This window comes from Lagopus muta, chromosome 1, assembly GCF_023343835.1.
Source record: "Lagopus muta isolate bLagMut1 chromosome 1, bLagMut1 primary, whole genome shotgun sequence".
NCBI classification, from domain to species: Eukaryota; Metazoa; Chordata; class Aves; order Galliformes; family Phasianidae; genus Lagopus; species Lagopus muta.
The window spans coordinates 57,381,209-57,399,923 of record NC_064433.1 but is presented as its reverse complement, the minus strand read 5'-3'; positions in this window follow the sequence as shown (position 1 = coordinate 57,399,923).

Here is an 18,715-nt window from a genome sequence, read left to right as displayed (position 1 = left end):
GGAACAGGCTGCCCAGAAAGGGGGGCATCTCATCCATAGAGATATACAAAAGCCAATTGAGCATGGTCCTGGGCAGCATGCTGTAAGTGACTTTCTTGGAAGAGTGGAGCTAATCTGGGTGATCTCAGTAGATTCCTTCCAACCTTAAAGATTCTGTGTATAGTAGCAGTTATTTGAGTAGATGCTGTTACTATCAAAGTTACAGCATGTGTTGTGATGCATACAAGACCTGCTGTCAAAATTGGTGGAAATTTTAATTCTTTTCTGGGGGTTTGGAAAACAATATAGATAGGACAATTGCATGGAAGACTGGGAGCCATAACAGTCCAGCATTTAATCATGGGTCTTAGTTTATGAGGTGAAAAGCTTTCATTTAATGAGGAACATGCTGGAAAATGAACAGAAACCAAGGCCACAGAGTTCCTGGAAAATTCCTGAGCCACCCAAAGAGTTCCTCAGTGATTTCCATCCCCATCCTGAAATAAAACTCCCAAATAATTCAAATTCATGATTGCCTTTTTGACCATTAGAATTTTAATTTGCTACTTGGTGAGGCATGAGTACTTCAGTAAAATACAGACAGGAACACTGAGTACCTTAGGATGTCTCAGTAGGCTACAGAGTCATTGGCTCACTTTCTGCCAGTGAATATTCCAATATTCTACCAGGTCGGACATTTTCAAAAGATGAAGTTATGTCACTTGATTGCCTGGAGCCTGTGGTCTGTTCACCTGAGACATATCATATCACACTCTTCTCAAGGTGCAGCAGAAAAAAAAGCACTTGTCCTGCACCTGCTACTGAAAAGGGAGGAGAACATGTCTTCCCCGCCCCCCCGCCCCCCCCCCCCCCCGCCCCCCCCCCCCCCCCCCCGCCATCTTTTCTTTGGGTCTGTTGAGGCCTAATCCAGCAAATGAGCTTTGGACATGTCTACAATGCTGGGCACTGGACCACTTCAGAAACCAAGGAAAAAGCAGGAAGGAATAAAAAGGTGTTCAGATATCTTTGAAGTTAGCTGGTAAAAAATGTAAGATTTTAGATGATTACTGATTTAGGTGGCAGATGAAACAGCATTTTAAGGATCATCATGTTAGACAGGAGTACCAACAGCAGCAAATATGACAGATTGAGATGCCTAAAGCCCTTTAGTTATAGAACTAACTGGGTTGCTCAGAGACTGTAGATGTACCAGGGACAAAACAATATTTGTTTTCCCAACTGAGTCACTTAATCATTGCACAGTTATATACAGGCTGATGTTAAAGACACCAGAAAGTGAAAAATCCTGTGTTTACAGCCTGAAGGATTAAGAACTGTAGAAAGTTAAAATGACTAGGGCATCCGTACACCCGGAAAACTAAGAGGCAAATATTTTTTGAGGTTACATTTGTGATTACCTTTATTGCACCATAAAGATCAACACTTTCAGGATTTTCTGAGGACAAACGATGGGCTTGTGACTTACTGAAAATGATGATGGCTTTTATTTTAGTTTGTCTTGGAAAGGAGAATTCCACAGAAGTGTTACAGTCGCACTTTCCAGAGAATTTTGAAACTTAGAGATTTTATTGCAGCTAGAATTCAGCACAAAGTCAGTTTACACAAGCTGCCGTACTTGGCAGTTTATCTGGAAAATCCAGAAGGCTTCTGGGAACACAGTCCTTGCCATATGTTTTGTGTTTGCCTTTGGCAGCAAGCTCCAGTATCTCAAGTGACGGCATCAAGTAAAGAAACTTTGGTATACCAAGAACCACACAAGATACATACATCTCTAATTTTGCCTCAAACCTTGAGTATTAGGAAATAGAAAATATTAGGAAATCCACAACAGAGAAAAGGAAAAAGGGCTATATTCCTCACTGATCCTTAAAACCATGCAGAGCTCATTTCAGTTAGGACTTGGCTGGAATGGGTCCTCTAGGCATTTAGGCATGTTGAATGTTTATAGTTAAACCAGTGTGTGGCCCACAGAAGTAACCTGATGAAATCATCCCTTAGTCCAACAACAGCAGAGATAAAATTGTTTAAAAATTACTCAAAAGTATTGAGTGATATAGAGACTGGATATAAAAAGGAGTTGAGGTAGCCTGAATTAAGTTTTCTGCTTTTTATGTAAATTATGATAGATGTTTACCTGGTCCTGATGATCATTCCAAAGGCTTAAAAGGAGCTCAGCTGAGTAATACTCAGCTTAAAGACTTGTTGGCAGTATTAATACATTTATTACAGTATGCTCCCTGACTTCCCTATTCTTGGCATGAAACAAGTATACCAGCGTCTAAAGAATTAATTCTGCTATCCATTCTTCCACCATGAAGACAATACAGAAAGGACTTCTGAATGGAGTTTAGAGCATGTTCTCAACAAATGTACTGTTTTGAATCTCTGTGTCTACACAAGTGTAAGCTACACAGCATCATAAATCTAGCTTCTTATGCAGGTTCTGGACCAAAAATAAGATGGAAACTCTTGTAAGTCTCAAAAATAAAAATATCTCCTTCTTTAAATAAATAAGTAAAAATACATAATTATTGATAAGGAAAATCCAATAGAAGTTAAACAATAGAGAAAAAAAAAAAAAGATGCTTTCCACAGTATACATTTGAATTATTCAAGTTTAAAGGCAACATTCTGCATTGTAAGATAAATTTCTGTAGTGGGCTTAAAAACCCTCCCTTTGTTTTTCAGTTTCATTCTTGCATGGAATCTTGAGAGATAATTTCAAGGAAGATTATGGTACCAAAACATCAAGAATGTTTCTAATCATCTAAATCCACACTTCCTGGTATTTACAATTAAATGTTTTAGATGAACTGGATAACAGAAAGAAAAGATAACAGTATTAGGAATTAGAAATCATAAGCAAACACTGGAGAAATCAGGAAATCTTAGGACTAGAAATGGTACATGCTTTCCCAATTCAAGTAAAGGAAGTCTTAATATTGCAAGGTTCTATATGCTGTGCTGGGCATCTCCAGCAGCCAGTTCCAGGCATCTCCAGTTCATCCAGAATCTGGTCCTAAAACCAGAGTAACTGCAGGACACGTGTTCGCAAGATGACTTCAGTGGAATCTGGATGGGTTGGCACCTCCTGGGAACTAGTCCATGCCACAGAAAACAAATTAGGCAAGGCTGATGTTGCTTTCCACACAAGACATCCATATAACAGTATATTACTGTCAGGAAGTATGATACTGAGGCTGAACTGTGAGACTTTTGAGGATGGGGATTATGTAAAGTTAGAGGCACTTTTAGCTTGGTTCTCAGCTTTGTGCATGTTTTGATGTGGCAGATAATGCTAGCAGTTTTTGCTTTTAGACAAAATATTACAACATCAGAAACCTGAAAGCAATTTTGAAAAACTGACTAGTACTTACAGGAAAAAATACTTTTATTAAGCCTACAAATGAAATAATGGGAACACATGAAGAATAATAAGTCTGACAGTTGTATGCAGAAATAAATCAGCATATAAAAGTAGAGAAAAGAATTCCAGAGCACTTCTGGAGGAAGTGAATGAAATATTAATAAATACCTGAGAAGTAGGAAAATATGACCTGAGATAGGATAGTTGGATGTGGCCTCAGCTGTGAGATTTATGACATGAACGATCAATATCATCAGTGAGGTTAAAAAAATGTTATCTGCCACAGATACAAGAAGTTAACTGTATTAAATGGATGCCCCAGAATGGTAGAAATAGAGACAGTGAGAGGAAATAGATACAGGGAGGTTGCTCTCAGAATCCCACTGCTGATGTCAAATAGTGCTTCCGTTGACTCATCATTTGCGAGTGAGTTCAGGATGGTTGTGTGACTTTCTCTGAAGGATTATAGGATGAAGCTGTATGCCACACTCACTGTTATAGCCCATGGTTCCCTAGAACTGTGCTTGAAGTTTATGACTGCTGGAGAGTTTGCATTTTTTCTAAACTGGAAGCATTTAGACATCTGTTCTTTAAAAAAAGATCAATGCAACTTTACTGAGAAAATGCAGTATTTTAACAGTGCTAACAGAACAAGCCAAAATTCCAGAGGAGCTATTTGTAAACATCTTGAAGTGCCTTTCTAAATTCCTCAGCCTCCTCACTAAAATGCCCTGTCCTCAGGAAATGCAGAGGAATATCTGGATGCTGACAAGCCATCCCTTTTGATAATCATGCTGAGTGATACTTCCTCATATGCTGCTATGCATTCATGTCTGTCAGCAATCATTTATTCTCTCTCATTTGTAGTTGATTTCTCTGAGGCCAGAAGCAAGTTGCTGTTGCCTTAATAACTGGCTTTGCACAACTTACTGGATCTTTCATTTCTGCTCCTCTTAAGTTCCCAAAGAGCAGTCCAGCAATGGGTTAGTCTGTGACTGTGACTGGAGATAGCCAAATGGAAAGGAAAGGAAGCATTCCCATTCCAAGACACTTCAGTTTCTGACATGCTCCAGATCATCATGAAGCAGAGAGCTTTTGATCAGCTATTATGACTTATAACTGCTGGGTAGAAGCATGTGCTAAAAGGTGATTTCAGTATGCCCTTTACTAAGTTTTAAAGATATAAGAAACAAATAACACACCAGCTTGGCTTCTGTCCATGCTCCATAGAAGGAGGTTTTAGTTCAAGGTTGTTTTAGAAATATAACTGCATAAACAAGAATTATCAGTGGTAAATTTTCAGTCTCCTTTTGTTTGCTGCATAGGTTTTCTTTGTAATGCAGAACTGTTCTACAACTTCACCAAATGAAGCATATTTAATTCCCTCTGAATATTTTTTTTCCTCTGGGATTTTTCAGAAATAATTAAGCACTTAATCATTTCATAGAATTTGTTGTGATCATTTGGAATATATCCCATTTTACTCACATCCACTCTTTGGCCTCCATAAACAATCAGCAAATGTCAATTAATGTCAATGGGTGCAATTTTTTCCACAAGGAGGAATTCAGTGACACATCTTCAGTGACACAATTCCATGTCAGATGTCATTTTGGCAATCAGTCCCTCTGCTGCCATCTGCCACATGGCAACAAAATATAACAGGGTATTGGCAGATGGTTCAGCCTCTACTGCCACACCACCAGCATCCACTATTGTGGGCAAACATAATAAAACAGGAGGCATTACTTTTGGAGCAGTCCTCATACATACATGTAATGGAACAAAGACATGCCTAGAAAATGTTGTGCCAAGAGATTCCACCTTATTCAGTTAACTGTCCGGCCTGCCTAAGCTTCCTAAAATGGGATCCTGCTCATATAGGATCTTAAGTTACCATTCCCAACAAGCTATAGATTTATGCTAAGAAGACTGGTGTTTATATTTAACCAAATAATATTTCTATACAAACATCTTCTGTAGCCCCAGGACTGACTGTAAAATATACACAGATATAGCATGGACAACTGCAATTTTGTTGTTGTTTTTTTTTTTAAATTCCAGCAGGAACTCATGTAGATTGAACATTAATATACAAGATGGTATTAATAGTAAGTATTAATTTAGAGGACAAAGAGAAAAAAACTATACTGGTGTTAGCTGAGATGTACTAGATTCTTTGTGAGAAAATACACAGGAATTCTATTATATCAAAATAACTCTGCTTCGAGAACTAATGCATTACTTGAACATCCTTGGCAAAAAAAATCCATTAAACTTTCTCTCTGGGACTCCTTGATAGCTTTGTTCACTCCGTGGAAGAAAATGTTAAAACCAAAATATTTTTGCTACTTTTATTTAAATCAAGTAAGAGACATCCCTTATGGATGTTTAACTGGGAACTTAAAAATCTGCATTTAAGTTGAGAATCAAAAATATGTAAGCTAAGGCATTGAATACCTTTTTCAGACATACTGTACATGAAAGGCATAATGCTCTTATTTGATTCATCATTAAACTAAGTAGGAGATTTAGATAAAAAGAGAAATATGAGGTTTGGGAAAAATAAGTGAAAAATGAGACTTGGAGAACTGAAGAATTCAAAAGTTAACTTTAAGACGGTAATTTACATTTACCATGACTAGGCAGTCTGTGCCATTTTTTCTGTATTAAGCAGGAGCATATGCAACCAATTTGGAAAATATTTTGCATTTACATCTCCTGACATAAATATGCATACAATGTGATACAATGATGAATTGTCAGCTGTCCGATATTCATCTCAAACTGATGCTGTTCTGCATTGGTCCAGGCTGACATTACTGGCATTAAACTTAACAGCACAAGAAGAGATTGACTCATTAGAAATATCTTCTTTTGCATTTTCTGAATTGTCATCAGTACCACTTACTTTATGCGGGTAAATATTATTGCTGGTAATGAGAAAGAAAATACGTACTTGATCTGCAAAGCAAATCACATTTCCCAAGTGCTTCTTAACATCACATCAATTTAACAGAAGTAAAAATTAACTGACGAGGAAAGCCAGACTATATTCTGTGAGAGCTTTCAACTGTATGGTAAAAACAACCAAAAAAAAGTACCTGTAGCTTTAATCTATGAAGGGCCAGATTTTTTTGCCAGTTAGAGGCTTGAGCTGCCTTGCATTATGAATGACTCTACAGCATCATCAGGGCTCCAACAGTTTGAATCTTTCTAAAACACTGTTTTTTTCCGCAGTGCAAAAAGGGTGTGCATGTGAATGGGAAAGGTTACAGAAAACAGGGACTAGCTCTCACATCTGCAGTATACCTTTTTAGAGCAGTCTATGATTTCTTAGGTTGGCAGCAGTATTTTTTTTCCCTTCTGGTTCCCATGTACTTGTGGCAGCCCCTTACTACCCAAACATTTTAATTCCTTCTCTAAGAGCTTCCAGAGGAACTGGTGACAGTGGTCTTACAGTAGAAATGGGGTGTAAGGCAGATTTTTATAACTGCCAGATGCAAGTGGAAGCTACACTGTAAATCGCTACGATCTGTGCTGGTTTTTAACATGATAAGACTTTGGCAACCTGTTACTAATGCTTGGAAATTAGAATGTACTTTCCAATTGAGTGGGAAGATTTACAGAGACAAGCAAGTGTGCAAGGTTTGTTTTGAAGCATGTAAAATTTGTATAGATATTTTTGTACTGGACATTATGTTACACAGATGTTATCATATTCCTGCTAAGCATAGAAACTATACAAATAAGAAAAATTGATGTTAGAAACTTCTAGTCACCACTTATATTGAAGAATTGCTGTGATAATCCCCTCTCATCTTGTTTTGAAATAGTTTAATTATAACTAAGTCAGTCAGAGAGGTTCAGCAATCCATCTCAGGAAATTTCATGATTGTTTTCATAAATATTTTTATAGCAGACAGTGTTCAAAGCACCTCAGTAATGCTATTTGTCTTTGCCTTATAGTCAAACAAGAATTGCTATTATATACTGCTTATCCTTCACCAAATCCCAGTTAAGTGTTATACCACATACTGCAGGTTAATACGCCTTAAGTAATGCTCCTTTAACTCAAATGTATTGTGCTACTTGATGAAATATTACAGGACTTTAACTATAGCCTGACTGCCTTATTTAATGCCTCTCAGCTCTCAGAACAAGATCTGACTGCATCTTTTTGTTGCAGAAAGCTGTACCAGACTTGTTTCCAGAATCTTTCTACAAGGGAAGAAAGCATTCTGCGGTGGCCCAGCTAATCTGTAAGCAAGCAATTCTTTTTGCTAGATAAAAAACTGTATGAGCTGGCCAAACAATTGTGATGACTATAGGTTTGAAACAGCCTGCCTTAACTACTAGACTATTTCCACAGCTAGCTTCTGTGTCTGTTGGATTTTGAATGCGTTGAATTTCCTGCTCGAAAACTCCAGCTCTCTCCACTAGCTACAAAGGAAATCAGTGATGATTGACTCCCTGATTTAAGCACTTGAACTTAGGTGCCTGAAGAGAAACAGTTGTGAACTTCCCTTAAAATGCTTTGTCTCTCATACAAGCAGTGTATTATTAGAAGGTAGTAAGTAGAGTCATGAGAAGTAGAGAGAAGTAGAGCAGTCTAGAAGCTGAGGATAGGGAAAACAGAAAAGAAAACTCATGTAATCAGTGAGTTAGAAGAAAAAGACTAGCTGCTAGACCCTAAGAAGAAGCAAAACATCAGAGTGAATCTTCTGTACCTCTGCCTGTTGGAGAACACTTTCTTGCTCTTAGGCTGCTGCTAAGTTGAGAGCAAGCACTCTTGGCTCTTGCTAGTCCTGCCTGTGCCCTGCAGCTAACCTGAAGCGCAGTACTAAGAGCTGTGTACCAACAGGAACATGGAGCTCAGTATGGGCTGCATGCTCCACTTTTCTTTTGCAGCCTAGCTAGAGCTCCCTGTTGCTGCTGTACTTCTGTTCTTGGTATACCGTGTTAGATCTAGGTATGTCTGTGAGAACCGTTTTGCCTTTGCCTGCTGCTCTGACAGAATAATGATTATAGCTAAAGATTGCTCTAGCTCCTGATTAGAAAATCTTGAAGAATTCTGCAGTGCTTGGTCTCAAAGAGTGAGCTACTAAAACAAAATCAGTCTGGTTAACTCCAATAGTCTCTCTTGCCATTCCTATTTATGAAAGTTATTTTACTATAAAATAATTAAGACCTCTTCAAAAAGTCAAAAGAAACATTCTTTAGGTGATATATCTTAATGTATATTTCTCTACCTTTCTAATCAAAGCCGCATGTTGAATTCAGCTTAGGTTGACATATGATTTTATTTCTCTTCCCCTCCCCCCCCCCCCCCCCGATTGTCTTATGAGTCATATCTCTGCCAGCCAACGCTATCATAAAAATAAATCTTTGTTATCACCTGTGTTTTGCCCCTGGATGAATGACCTCCCAACCACCCATTCTTTTATGAGGACTTTAAGCAGAACTTAGGCCTTAACCTGTTTTATTTTGGTAACTGAATCATGAAGACTGATCTATTCTGCTCACCAAGACACCTTGTTTTTTCTAGAGGTTGCGGTGAGCAACAAATCCAGGATTCACTTAAGAGGGAACAAATCACTGTATTTTCATTTTAAAAATATTGACATCTACTAGTAATGTATCAACTTCAGTGACCCTTAACAACAATAAAAAGTAAGAAAAACTCAGTTCTTCCTGTGACTGTAGGACAAGTGTACTAAATAGGAGCAACAGCAACAGCTTCTCTAAGCCTTGTTTGAAGAAAACAAATTATTTCCCTGTTCTTGCTCGAAAAGGGACTTCTTCTCACAAGTCCATGCTTTGAATTTGCTATGCCTTAGGTGCATATTTCAACTTGTGCTATATGCATGATAATTTATTATTTTCTAGCTGAGCAGAAATAAACACACACTTGATATTAAATTGATCAATATATGCTACTTGAAGGGGAATATTCACATATTTCACATATTTTGCAAGCATTGTATCATATCTTCACAGATTCTGTTGTAGCAAAAAAGTGAAAAAGGAAGGTCAAGAATGGGAAAATTCTAAGATGGATCATTTTGCATAGGAATCATATGTAATGGTGGTTAAGATCTGAAGACATCCCTGTTTATTAGAGAAGAGGCATGGGCTATCCAGGGTTACTATTTTTTTTTTTTAAAGACAATGATGCAATAGATAGTTGAATTTATATAAATATTTATATAATTTATATATTTATATAATATATGTACATACTAAGTAACCAAGGCAAAGAATACTTCAGAGTGAAAACCTGGTCTATGAAGATGTGAAATCAGTTTCTATAAGGAAAACGAGTTCGTTCAGTAGATGAAAATATTCTAGCACTACTTTAACATAGTGAAACTTTCTCAGAATGCAGCTTCAGATGTAGAATCCTAAGTTTAGTTTAAAAATGAGAATGTTGCTATCAGTTAAAGTGCATCTCATTAGCAAGATTTCCTAAGGTGTTCAGCATTAACTAAGTAGTTCAGTGGATATCATTGTACTATGGATGCTGATTTCAGTATAGAACCTTAAGTCACTGAATAATTTTGAAAAATATGTTATTTATGTTGGATGACAGTCTCCGTAAAAGAGTGTTCAAAGTATGTGTTTCTAGCATTATTTCAACTTGAGTACTAAAATAAATTGTCAAATCTTCAAGTCTACTTTTGAAATTTCAGTTTATGTCCCTGGATTATAGCTCGAAAGAAAATTATTTCCAGTATTTGCTTGTTCCCTTTCTCATTCATATATCATAAAATTGTATCATAGAATGGCTTGGGTTGAAAAGGGCCACAATGATCATCTAGTCTCAACCCCCCAGCTATGTGCAGGGTTGCCAACCACCAGACCAGGCTGCCCAGAGCCACATCCAGCCTGGCCTTGAATGCCTCCAGGGATGGGGCATCCACAACCTAAGAAGGGTTGAACCTAATATATGCAGGTGAACCTAAGAATCTAATATATGTAGGTGCTTGTGTATTCATTGTACATTACAGAGCATTATTTCAAAGGAAGAAGAAAGAAAGGTGATAAAGCACTGGACTATTTTTGTTCTTAATCTTACATGCAGAGAAAATACTTTTTATGTCACTGATCCACTACAGACAGGATATAACAGATTTTCCTGCACAGGTCACTGTGATAAAATTAATGATAAAGCACAGGGAAAAATTATGTTAATAAAACATGTAGGTATTGGGTAGCAAGCTGGGATTTTGAAAACTTGAATCTTTTTTCAGTACATAAAGTTGGAAGTGTGTTCCTGTTACAATGGCTTACAGCTATATGGGCCTATTCGTTCCACTGACCCTTGCAACCAACTCTCTCAACTAATGGTTTGAAAATGAAATTTAGGCACTGCATCTGACTATTCAAATTACTGCATACACATGAGGAAAAATGTAATGATTTTGCACCAAAACCCAGAGAATGAAAAATTTCTTTGGAAGGCTGAAAGTGATTTCTCAGAAGTTCTGTTTGCAGTAAACATAATTCACTTTTAATAATGATGATTGGACTAGATGATCTTAAAGGTCTTTTCCCACCATAATGAATCTATGATTCTATGACGTCATGACCTGTGGAGGTTGGAAGTGAGACTCATCAACTGGACCCAAGAGACTTTCAGTGTTTTTGACTCATTAACATTTTCAAGTCAGAACGATGAAATCTATAAGCTTTCTGAGCATGTGCTGTTTAGTAAAATTTGTCAGTTTGAGCTCTGGATTCTCACCTAAACTGTGTTTTACCCTTCCAGAAGTACTTAAATAAACAAATAAATAAAGATACAGAATCATTCAAGTCACGGATATGGTTTGCAAGTTGTCTCATTCTGTGCTGTGAATCAATCAAGCTGCACAAGGTAAGTGGCTTTGGGTTGTACCAGTGTTTAGATGGGACCTCCAATAATACCTCTTTAGTGACTTGACCTTTCAGAGGTCAGTGAATCAATACACCACTCTATTTTGTGGGAACGCATTGATCCATGGTCCTATTACACTGAGGCCAGATCATCCAGAGTGTTCCCACACTTCAGAAAAATTCTTAAAGATACAAGTTCATGAATAAATTTTCAACTTTCATCCTCAAAGTTCTACTTCTCCTAGATTTCAAAGCAAGTCACTGTCTAATTCCAGCTTTTTTTTTCCTTTGAACTTGTCTTCTTTCTATCACTCTTTATTTCACAACATATAATCTATAATCAAGTAGTCCTTGAAGTCTTTGATATTCTTTCATGTCTGTGCATTTCTCTGCATCTTGGGATACAACCCCCCATGTCTGTTTATTTAAATAAAACAAATGAAAAACTGGCTTTCTCAAAGGAAGATGGCAGACCTGGCCAAACACCTTATGAAAGAAGATAAAGGCTTGATGGATGAGTGCACAGAGGTACTGCAGTGCAATCTAGAAAGGGATAAAATATGTACAAGGATTAGCTGCAAAGGAGAAGATGACCCATTTCCAATTCCCTTTCTACTACACAGAAAGTGAAATGAGTGGTCACATGGATATTCTCAACATCATCAGCCTGACTTCTGCTCAGCTTACAGCTTGTTATGTAAGTAAGGACATTTCCAGAGAGGCTCTGAAACTATGCATCTATCCAGCTCAGGTGTTGATTCACCTTGTGATACTTCTCCACCGAACTACATTTTTAAAGGACATTCTACAGAGTTTTTGTGTGTGCCTTACTGGTAATTGCACAGCCTGCAAAATCCTCATTATTTCCCTGTCCAAGGACTGTCTAGGGTTGTTGACAATGCTTTATTAAACTATGATCTTGTTCTCTGCTGGCTGCATTTTGGAAGTGCAGGAAATAATATTTGTCACTTTTTTGTGAAATATTTTGTGATGAGAGTTTCTCTACATCTATAGTCTTTGGTATCTAAATTTAAAATCTGTTCTCCTCAAGGGAAGTATCCTCTGTATAGTTTTGTATTCTACTGTTTGGTCATGTATCTTTCACTTCCTCTGGTCTTTGAAGCCGTTGGATTCCAGTTGCAATTGAGATATCTCAAAGATATTAAATTCTTAGTACATATGTGAGTACAGATAGCAGGCTGAGAGAAGAGATATTAGCAGTAGCAGTACTACTGGTAGAAAAGCAAGAACTCTGCTCCTTATCTGTTCTGAGAGAAAGCACCAGCTGATCAGTCAATATATATACCCTTTGACTTGCCAAGCCTTATAGTTCTCAGGCAGGAGCAGATTAGCACAGACTATAGAAAGAAGGTGTGCTTGGGAATGCAGTCTCACTGTTCACAAAATATTGCTTATCCGCATTTAGTATTTGACTGCATTTTGGCTGGTGTTTAGGAGAGCTTAGCACTATTTATCTACAGATGTCTGGAAAAACAGGTATTTTCAGTTCCATTTAAGTGAAAGAAAACAAGGATATAGCGAGGTAGAAGCCTACAGGAATGCTAATTTGTGATTTATCTACAGTGTTACCCTCGCAATTGTAAATCTGAGGACCTCCCCACTCTGAGCCACTGATATTCATGAGCAGTAGAGATTTTATCACACAAATGTGATTTAAGTAGAGATATGGACTGTTAATATTCATACTTGTCAAGTTTTGGCACATTGTATTCAGTATGTGTTGATTTTTGCTTCTATGTTCCTACATCTTCATATGCATGCCACATACTGTTTTAATCAAGCATAAATGAGAACTTCCCTTCTGAATGTGAAAGTTGTAAAGAAACATGACATGTAGCATCTTGCTAAAAGTACATGTTTTAGATAAATATAACAAAAACATTGAGCCACTATGATGGTCATCACAAACTTGCCATCTGTGGATGATAAGTAAGAGAACCATATATGGATGTGGGCCTGCTGTGTAAAGAATTCCTTAATTTTATGGGGCTGCAAATGCATTTACATTTCCTGGCTTAAAAGAAGCGGCAAATTTTTCTTGTACATGTCCTGTTAAACAATACACTGGGAAAAATGAGCCTTCATACCTACTGCAGCTTAAGGGGAGAATAAAAGCATAACATTCTCTGACATCTCAGAGCCCGTGCCCAAAATTTGACCAGGAAATGCAGGTTTGTAAGCATGGGTACAAAGGTTGTTTCCTTATTTGTCATTGCTTTATTTTTGTTTCGCAGAAATATTTCTCTATTTTTGTAATTGCTAACATCTTCATAAAAACAGTGAGTTTTAACCACACAAGGATGGGTGTATATATAATAAGAACTGAGTAAACATTATTCCTATAAAACTGGGACTAAAATTGTACATAGGACATCACGACATGGAAATAAAAAATGTAGTTCTGAACTTTATATAAGTGTACATATTTCTTAGAATAAATGCTAAGGAGTCACAACAAAAGGCTCCTTCAAAAGTAGGCACAGATTCACCTTCAGAGGTTCCTCAATCTGACATTCAAATTGGAAACATTCAAGCAAGTTAAATTTAGCCTGAGGACTAATCACAATTCCCACCTAAAAGCAAGACCCAATTTCAGACTACATTATGACAGTCTTTTCAATTGGAAATGTTTATTCACTTGAATAAACAATACGTAATTCAGTTTGTGACAGGTTTTGAGGGAAATGTATGTGAGATGGACTTTATATGCACACTGAGTTGCTTAGAATGTATTCTTATCATGCTGTATTTTCTTGTAGATTCCCATCTGACTATGTATCCTGTGCTGTGAAAACAGTAGCTAAATGGTTAAAACTAAGGAGCAGTCTCCTCACACGCGTGCCAAACCATAATGATGACCTAGATGCTCCCTGCCTTTTTGTCAGTGAATTAGTGAAAAGAGGAGGTGAACTGGGCAATTATGGATGTAACATTCTGGCTGAACAGATCACTCAGACCAGACTTTTGGTGTCCTGGTCCTGTGAAACACACTGGACTTTATCATGGAAACTGCTAGAGAAGAGCAGGTATACACCAGCAGGATGGATGAGTCAGTAGATTAATGGTGAGGTGTCACAGATAGCTGACTATTGAGAGTATGAGCTCAATTCAGGACTCCAATAGTCAGGAAAACATCTCTGCTTTTCATGTAAAAAAAAAGAAAAGAAATCATTTGTCTAAGGAAGACAGATAAAATGTTCTTAAAGGTATCTGTAAGCTGAATAGCATTGGCTGAAGTCCCAGGGGAACATATGCTTTGTAAGTCCTGTTGCAATCTACTTCTTCCTGTTTGATTTCTAAAGTTCTCGTGCAAACAAAATTCCCACTGATTTCAGTGAAGCACATTAACACTGGGTGGCTAACTGAAAGATGTACGAACTACAGAGATCTAGCATGGAAACAATTGGGCTACCTATGTAAACTCATTATACCTGCAACCAAAATGTCAGGTAATTTCTAAAGGTCATAACCATCACTGAGAAGTTAATGTTTGACCTCAGCTTTGCCAGTGCAATCAAATATTTTGTGTAAGATGATTTGCAAATTTCATAGGTATTTTTTATTTGATTTTCACAATCATATAATGCAATCCTTGATAAAAAAAACATAAAGTCCTCCCTGCTTTTGTAACATAGTTCCTCATTTTTGTGGTTCATCTACTGGTTTCTTAGTTAACAGAGATGCCCCTTTTGGAGGAGATCTATCAAAAAGAGAATATCCAAAGTTAAGGCTCAATTTTTGATTAATATTAATAAATGACTACTGATATTTCTTTTCTCCTAGCTTTTATCTATGATGCTCTTTCAATTCTAAGTTCTTCAAGGCAATGATTTAATGCATGTGTTTGGATAATAATTAGGGAAGTCAGGCTATGATCTGCTTTACCTCAAATATTGATGCAAAATATTGGTGTTAGTCATGAAAAAAAAGCTGTTCTGCCTCAAAAGGGAAAGGATTTTGGCAGTAGTTAAGCAGAATATGCTGGAGATTAAGCTCTGTGTATTCTCGTCACATGCAAGAGATGTGTGATACTGATGGAGACTCTCCATAATCATAGGATTTGATGTGGCCAAATCTTACAAATATATATGATTGACTTTACAGTCAGTCTGTACCTGAACTAAGAGGTTCTGCTGTCCACCTGATTGAGAGGTGTTAAACCAACTGATTCAACAGAACTCGTGGCTCTCATCAGGATCTTTGTGGGTAAAGTATGACCACTGCAAAAGGAAAAAGAGAAAGACTACATTTGGCAGCTGAGACCACATGTAGTTTTATGATGTGTCTAGAGCCTCAGGTTGTCTTAATTCACTTATTCAGGAAAATTAAGGACTGGGAACTTTGCACAGAAATAAAAATAAGGCAATATATAGTAACTGATTTATTAGATGTTTAGCTAAAGCTTTGTGCTATTAGAGATTTATATTGCTTGCTCTACTTAAAACCCTATAATTAATAAATGGTTGTAAAAATTGAAAAGTTGTGTTGACTAAAAACTTTGGAAAGGTAACGACATGCTAAAGGAATTATGTTTGCACTTAAAACCAGGCTGGCTGAGTGTAAATTCTTGAAATATAGCCAATTTATACAGTATTAGTGGACATATCTGTACCATATAACTGACTTTATTTTTTATCTTCTCATTTCCTTCATTTTCATTTGTATTTTCTAACACCTCTTGAGGCTTGTAGGGTCATATGCTTTAGGAGCAGTCTGGGCTGGATTTTCAAAGAAGCAGAACTGTAATTTCCTGCATTGAGTTTCTAACTCAGCACCTGCTTTCAGCTTTCCTTTCCACATTATGGAAAAGAACTAAAACACCTCATTTTGTTTCTCCTATCCAGAGCTGAAACATCAAGTCATTATCTCTGTTGGTAACCTTTCTCTGCCAGGGATGATTGATACTGTGAGTTTACAAAAGCCTTTTAAAGAGCTCTTGTAAATGGCATTGCTGTGACTCCTTTCCATGCTTCTCAGTGCATGGATTATGTCCCATTATTTCAGAAAAGCAAACCTTGCAGACTATCCCCATTGCAGAACTCCTAGAACACAAAAGGTGGAAATGCAGCAATTATTTACGTGACCTATTTTCTACTGACAACTGGCCAGTAGTAACAAATACAACCTATGGTGTTTTCTGTTACTGAATAAAAAGGATCCATGGATCTGAGAACAAAAGTCGTTTCTGTGCAGACATTTCCCTGCTGTTTGTCAGGTGGCAGCTTTCTATTTGGCAGCTTACAGGGAGAGGTACTGCTCATGGATATAGTAACAGAACTACACTAATAGGGGCTCTTGAAAAGGCTAACTCAGTTTAGATGTGCAGTTTAGATTCCTTGTGCAATATAATAATTTTGTCCCCATTTTAGAAACGGAGAGAACAGCTGACATTCTGCCTTGGGGAATGTGAGAAGCTCTGCCAAAATGTTTCTCTCCTTCAATATATGTTAAATATATTATTTTCACAAAAGGAACACAAAACTCAAGATCTGATATTAGATAGATTTCACCTCATCACTCCAATACCTTCCAGAATTCAAGGCTCACAAACCTTTTACTTCTCAAAGCTTTCACCATTATATAGAATTGGAAACTCTGGTCTTGGTGTACAAATATAGGCTGGAAAACAAATTTTGGTAGTTCCTTTATTTAAGCAATATTTGTGGAACTATTTACTTGTTTTATTTTTTGAGGACAAGGGAATGTTGAAGCCATGCATCTCTCCTTTGTCCTATAAATATGAAATGTATTATTGGTTATTTAGATTAGCACACATATTGTTTTCATGTGAAAAATTCCTTGCTTCTGTAACGAGTGCTGTGTTCGTTTCCCTCTAACTCTGTTGCTGCATCTTTCCATCTCTATAGATTTCTTCCTAAGAAGAAGTTCAAGATGTCCATTTGGCTGTCACACTTTCATCACATAAAAATGATTTCCTAAAGTAACTGTAGATTATCAGCAAAAGCATGGAAAAAAAGTGTCAGGAATGTGAAGAAAGTAACTTCTGAAGGTTTTCAGACAAATCATCTTTCCTTTTCTCATTATTAGATCAATTAGAAACTTCTTTTGCTTTGATAACAAGTCCTTTGCCTGAAAAATGTCACAGAATCATAGAATCATAATACCATTTAGGTTGGAAAAGTCCAGTAAGATCACCCAGTCCAACCACCATCCCATTCCCACCATGCCCAATGACCACATCCCTCAGTGGCGCATCCACACAGTTCTGGAGCACCTCCAGGAATGGTGACTGCACCACCTCCCTGGGCAGCCTGTGCCACTGCAGCCTGTGGCACTGCAGCACCGCTCTTTCTGCAAATAAATATTTCCTAACATCCAACCTAAACCTCCCTTGGTGCAATTTCAGGCCATTGCCTCTTGTCCGGTCACTGTTACTTGGGAGAAGAGGCCAACTCCCCGCACCTCGTCACATCCTCCTTTCAAGTTGTAAAGAGTGATGAGTTCTCTCCTGAGCCTCCTCTTCCCCAGATGAACAATCCCAGTTCCCTCAGGCTCTCCCCATGTGACTTGTTCTTCAAACCCTTCACAGATTCATTAAATGTCCAGAACTTAATTTATATTTCTGCTTTATGTGAAATAAAAAGAGCAGTTCATACAGCAGTGGCAATGGCAGCTGCTTTGTATTTCTATAATGTTATTCAACGATGCGTATCCACAGTTGGAGCAGCTTTTCGATAATTTGTATTTCAGCAATCAGGCAGTGCTACTCTGATATAAATCCAGGAAAAATGGACTGTGATGATTAGTGATAACATTTCAGTTAATTCCTGCTCTCTCATCAGAGAATGTTGATCTTCTGAAAATGACCTCCATGGAGTGTGCACCAGCAAACAAGCTTACTCAAGCAAGGTGTGAAGGAGTGGGAAACTTTGCATGAAGAGAATATTGGATGGGAATGTCTTGCTGTTTATCTATGAGGGCAGGTATGCAGATATCTCATTGGTTTCCCAAACTCCATCCTGAAGAATTTCTCTGTCAGCCTGGGGCCAGATTGAAGACCTTTCTGTCACAGCCTTCTGTTATCCTTTGTACTGGAGATTGCCACCTTCTTGGCTGATTAGTCTGAATTCCTAAACTGATGGGTGGGTTTCTGGTAAATGCTGTAAAGAAGCCATGCTGAGGGATCACAGGCTGTCAATCACAGTTTATTTGGAATGGGGAGATCACACTGTCAAAAGACAATCAGACTTAAATGATAGAGCAGGATATACATTTATGTTTAAATTCTGCAGTGACAATGGTGAGCTACAAATACCTGCCTTCCCCTCTTCTGTGTGAGTCAATTAGTTTCCCAAGCATTTAGAATAGAGTATTTAATTATCAAATATGAGCTATAAGCCTGATTCATCCCAGGAGTCATACGTCTGAACAATTCATGCAGTCCCTTTAAAAAATGTGGCATGTATTTTGTTTTGTGTGTGTTTTTTTTTT